Raw genomic sequence first — 6,000 nt, 5'->3', positions numbered from 1 at the left:
AAAGAAATTTTTCTTCTTAGTTTATGATTGAACATAAAGAAAATTATGTAATGGCGTATCCCTTGTTCACTGCGTCACTTGGTAAACAAATTAAAGAAATTAAACAAAGAACGCGTATAACATGCAGGAACTACTGCAGTTTTCGTGAGATGGTTGTTTGTTTTTTCAAATGACTATAACGAGTAAAAGTTGACTAAGCATTTTTTAGTAAAAACGTTTACTTGCATGTCTAAAGACTACGTTTTAGCTTTTTGCTGCATACGTGAAAAATAGTCCAATTTGAGAATTGTACCTTTGAATTTTACTTTATGCACAAGAAAAAGAAACATAGAAAACGTTTTTAAAAAAATCAACTTAATCCAAAGCCGTTCGATCTGAAAACCCACATTTACAAACATTAATGCACCCCTGCTTTCTTTACGCATTTTGTGAATCAGCCAATTATATTCAAAGTTAAACATACATGTTTCCTAAGTTTAAACAGACCTTTTGCCGAAGATCAATCCACTCGGAATTTGAAAGTTAAATGCCTTAAACTTTTCAGTGCTTGAAGTTAAAAGCAGAAACAAGATGTTTACGACAGATTTACGATTACATTTGCCTTCATAGTTAAATTTAAGATCTCGTTTCTCCATTGCCTGAAATTATCAATTTTGCAGAGACATTAATTAATCCTTTAATTTTACAATTCCTAGATAAATATAATCAATATTAACTATGACGACATTTCTGCCCATGGAAACTGTAAATGCTGAAAAGTTTGGCTTCTTTTTCATTCTCTAGCAACATCGAAATCATGATTTGTTGTATTATCTTCGTTATCAATTTAAAAAGTAACGAATCTCCCTAATTGTAGCATGTTATCTACAAACAGCTGGTAATGAGTGATACCTAAATGATTGACCTGCGCGTGTTTAGTCAGCTGTTAATGTACCAAAAAGAATTTGCACTTCCCCGCGGTAAACCACTGATAGGATTTTAAGATGTCCAACATTGACGTCACCGCAAACGTTTTGCTTTTCAAATATCAGAGAGCCTGCGGATTGAAATACAAGTTAAAGAGACTTATTCGTTCGTAATCTCACTTTTCCAGACACGTCTGTGTTTTAGGAGAAACTGATACCAATTTTATTGAAGGAATAAATGCCACTAAGCGGGTTATTATTACCTGTGAGTTGATATTTTTCTTTTGTTCTTGAAGTAAAGCACTATCATAATTACAGAAAATAAAAAAAGGTTAAATGCGCCTTAAAATCTAACTTTACACTACATTCATCGAATGCTTGCTCTGGATCCAATTTAGAGAAACTATTACCATGTCGCTTCTTCCATTCACTTTGAACGTGTTTTTTAAAGTGAATTGGCTTATGAGAGAAATGCAGCTGGGTCACGTTAGATGTTACCTACATGCAGGAGAAAATGACATTTTTAAACAGCTGGTCGACATGTAAACTGAATAACAGTGTGTGTGCGTGCGTGCGTGTGTGTGCATGCGTACGTGCGTGCGTGTGTGTGTGTGTGTGTGTGTGTGTGTGTGTGTGTGTGTGTGTGTGATTTGGATTTTTCACGTAGCTTTAACAATCTTTCAGCCAGATCGCTACGATGTCTGCAGTGTGGCAGTTTATGGTGATGTCTAGCACTGGGGCATCATGCCGCAGACATGTAGCATCATGTCCCACCCAGTCACATTATTCTGACACCAGGCCGACCAGTTCTAACACTGACCTCCTAATGCTGAGCGCCTAGCGAGGCAGCCATTGGTACCATTTTTGTAAGTCTTTTGGCCTGACTCGTCCGTTGTTGGAAGCCGCGACCTCCCGCCTTTGAGGCGGACGCTCTAACCACTAGGCCTCCGGAACGGTACTGAATAACAGAAAAACTAGTGTAGTGAATTTGTATGCAGTTATACAGTACAGTAATTGCATATAATCTCTGTTGTTGTGCTTGTTACTTTTGATGTTGAAGTTGAAGAGACAATGTATGCTAAAATATGCCCTCTTCAAAGAAAACAAACGGCAACACATTATCTAATGGAAATTCCTGAGTAAGAAGAGGAACCGGATCTCAAGCTCACGTCGCCATGCAAGAAAACATACCGAATCCATTCCTCGTACAAGAGTAAAAGGAACTGGATTTCAGACCAAAGGAGCTTGAATTAGAAATAGGTCTTCATAACAATGGAATACGGGTTGTAGATGAAGTAACTGAAAATACACTGGAGAGTCAAACATCAACATAGATGATTGGAGGAAACACGCTCATTGACGTTTAAAGTGAAGCTACAAACATTTTATATTAAACGAGGAGAAAATACCTTGACATTGACATAGCAGAGTCTGAAACAGTAGTAAAGCAAAATGGTCTGACTGTAGAATGGTATTACTAGCAAGGACTATAGGATGGTATTACTAGCAAGGACTCTTTTGACAGGTGAGGATAGACACATTGCCAAAAAAGCATGCTGCATGGAGCTCAGGGAATGATTGATTTGTCGCCTGGAAAAGGACCCCATGAGCCTTTGAGAAGAAGGAAATTGCTGAGATGACCAGAACCGAGACGGACGCTCTAAGCACTAGGTCACGGGTGGGTGGGTCAAAGTACATGGAGGCAACAATAGTGGCCAAAGCACTGATGGGGTTGTCAGATCAAGTTGGGTTTCAAAGGGTTATTATGACAGATAGATGAGCTCTACCAACAGCTTGGTTAAACAGCTGTATGGCCTGATGAGTATCAGTGGAGTTACCAACGACATTTTATCTCCCAAGAGCGAATGGAAAGATACAAGCTTAAACGTAATGTTGAAGTCAGTGCTGTGGAAATTTTGTGCAGACAACGAGATTGAAATACATAAAAAGTTACCATATTTTGTTTGCACGCCTCAAAGAACCGCATGAAGAAACTGGGTTTGTGTCCTTTCTTGTCCTGGTATAAGGCCAGTCCAAATTCTACAATTGTTTGTAATTATTTGTCAGGAAGTCGACTACTGATTACACTGTGAATATGCGTATGACATAGGATGTCATCGGGACTATTCTCAAAGGCAATTTGTTGAATTAGCAGACGACAATTAGGGTATCCACCAAAACAAATTCGTGGGTGGGATGTGGTGGAGTGGACAAGGATATAAGTTCTTATTATGTTGCTTTTAAGTCCATCGAAGGCACAGTGGCAAAAACGTAACAGCGTTGTTCAAAGTGGAAACTACGTTAAGTATTATGTATATGTGCCACCTAGGCTCAATATAGTGGTCTATAATCGGGCCGTGCTGTAGGCTTCTTGTGGAGATGACAAAGGTGGCGTAAAAGTTGATTTTCTTCCATGAACTAGGAGTCAATTAGAAGACGGAACAAGATGTTATATTTTTTTTAGTATTCATGGAGTTCTTTAACTTCAATGATGTTCTATATGTTTTGGAATTCATGATGTTATTTATGTACCATATGCGGTACTACACTCATTAGATTTAGATTTGTGGTCTAAGGTTGACATTGCCCGAGGTGGGATTGGGAGACAAGCGCCCCAATCCTCCAAAAGGCCCCATACGGCCTGCGTCTCTTACTGCCTCTGTCAACTAAAATCCAGCTCCTGGCCTTCGCGAGTGGCTTAGATTTGAAGCCCGGCAAACCATGTTTTCTACTAACAGGAGAAGGGGTGAAGGCGGCCCACTGGCGCCTTAAAGCCAGTTGCTTCGGGTAGATGGGACTCGTAAACCTAGGATGGTAGCTCATCTAGGAGAAGGAAAACTCCGATTCCAAACCTATGCTGCCTTGTGGTTATACCCACTCATGGGAAAGGCTAAGGGAGTAAACCCCGACAGAAAATGCGGAGATGGAGTCCCTAAGGCGGTATGACATTGACTTCAACGTCATTCCGGCAACTCCTGCGACGCCGTTGGTGCCAAGCTGTATCGGCATTCGTCGTTCCCTTGGGCACACCAGCTGTGTCGAGAGGGGGGATCTGCTGCATGGGCAACAGCTGATTCTCCATACCACCCTGCCCAGGCTTCATAGCTCCACTGGAGAGGACACTCCAGCGTCGTCGTACGGCGTCGGCACAACACAAGAAGTAGCAGTTTACCGGTTCTAAGTCAGAGCTCGATTGGCGTAGAGCTTGGCGCCAGGGGTTACTTCTGACGGTGGGAGAGATCACCAGGTCTCACTGGACAGCTACCGCCCGCCTCAAGCTGGGCAGCCCCCAGTCAGTAAGGTGCTGCCCGCCATGGCCTGCATGCTTCACTGGGTGCGTGGAGCTTAGAGAACCATCTCGACAAGTGGGCCACAAAACTCTGCACCAGGAAAGACTAAAAGAAGAAATAAAAAGACTCCAACTCTTCGTTTTGCAACCTGGAACATCAGGACCATGTGTCCTGGATTGACCACTGACCTACAGCAGATCGACGATGCACGGAAGACTGCCGTCATTGACAGAGAACTCTCCCGACTGAACATTGACATTGCCTGCCTCCAGGAGACCCGACTGGCTGACAGCGGCACCATCAGGGAAGCCAATTACACATTCTTTTGACAGGGGAAGCCCTTGGATGAACCTAGGCAGCATGGTGTAGGCTTTGCCGTCAAGAACACGCTAATCGCCTTCATTGAACCTCCATCATCAGGTACTGAGAGAATCCTTGCCCTCCGGCTGTCAACATCCTTAGGCCCAGTCAACATCTTCAGTGTGTACGCCCCAACCCTCTGCTCCACCTAGGAGGAGAAAGACAAGTTTTATGAGGCTCTGGATCAGGCAATATCCAGTATCCCCAACAATGAAAGCCTTTACTTACTAGGAGACTTCAATGCTAGAGTGGGAGCTGACCATGAGGCCTGGTCCACCTGTCTCGGCTTTTACGGAAGGGGCAAGATCAACGAGAATGGTCAGCGACTGCTGGAAATGTGCTGCTCCCACAGCCTATGTGTGACCAACACTTTCTTCAAATGCAAGGAGACCCACCTGGTGTCGTGGAGACACCCACGTTCACGCCACTGGCACCAGCTAGACCTCGTCATCAGCAGGCGTGCAGAACTGGCCAGTGTCCTCCTTACCCGCAGCTACCACAGTGCCGATTGTGACACGGACCATTCCCTCGTGGCCAGCAAGGTGAGAATATTACCCAAGAAGCTGCACCACGCCAAGAAGAAGGGTCACCCACGTATCAACACCTGCTGTGCAAGCAACCCAGAGAAAACGCAGCAGTTCATCAGCAAACTGAAGGAAGCCCTCACCAAAGTGACACCTGATGACACCATTGACTCCAAGTGGTCCCATATCCGTGACTCTGTGTACAATTCAGCCATCACAGCTTACGGGAAGAGGGAGCGAAAGAATGTCGACTGGTATGAGGCAAACTGGGAGGAGATGGAGCCCGTGACTGAGGCAAAGAGGAAAGCCCTCCTGGCATACAAGACTGCACCTAGCCCCAGAACATTACAAGCCCTCAGGATTGCAAGGAATAACGCCCAGAAGACCGCCCGCCGCTGTGCCAACACCTACTGGCTGAACCTTTGCAACAGTATACAGACAGCTGCTGACACCGGGGATACAAGAGGAATGTTTGAGGGTATCAAAAAGGCGACAGGCCCCCCCAGCTACAAGACCGCCCCCCCCAAGTCCAAGACGGGCGAAGTCATCACAGACCAGGGGACACAACTGCAGCGATGGGTTGAGCACTATCTCGAGCTATATGCAACCCAAAACAATGTCACTGGAACTGCCCTGGACGCCATTCCAGACCTGCCTGTCATGGAGGAGCTAGACACGTAGCCCACCCTGGAAGAGCTCGGAAAAGCCATCGATTGCCTTGCCTGTGGGAAGGCTCCTGGAAGCGACGGCATTCCGCCTGAAGTCCTCAAGAGCGGAAAAGCAGCACTGCTGCAGCCCCTACACACACTCCTCTGCCTTTGCTGGGAACAGGGATACATCCCACAGGACATGCGTGACGCCAACATCGTCACTTTGTACAAAAACAAAGGAGACCGTAGCGACTGCAACAACTATCGGGGC

The sequence above is a fragment of the Sinohyriopsis cumingii genome, chromosome 4 (genome assembly GCF_028554795.1).
Source record: "Sinohyriopsis cumingii isolate HCF-2022 chromosome 4, ASM2855479v2, whole genome shotgun sequence".
Classification (NCBI taxonomy): Eukaryota; Metazoa; Mollusca; class Bivalvia; order Unionida; family Unionidae; genus Sinohyriopsis; species Sinohyriopsis cumingii.
The sequence above is the reverse complement of the archived record's forward strand: the minus strand, read 5'-3'. Positions refer to the sequence as shown.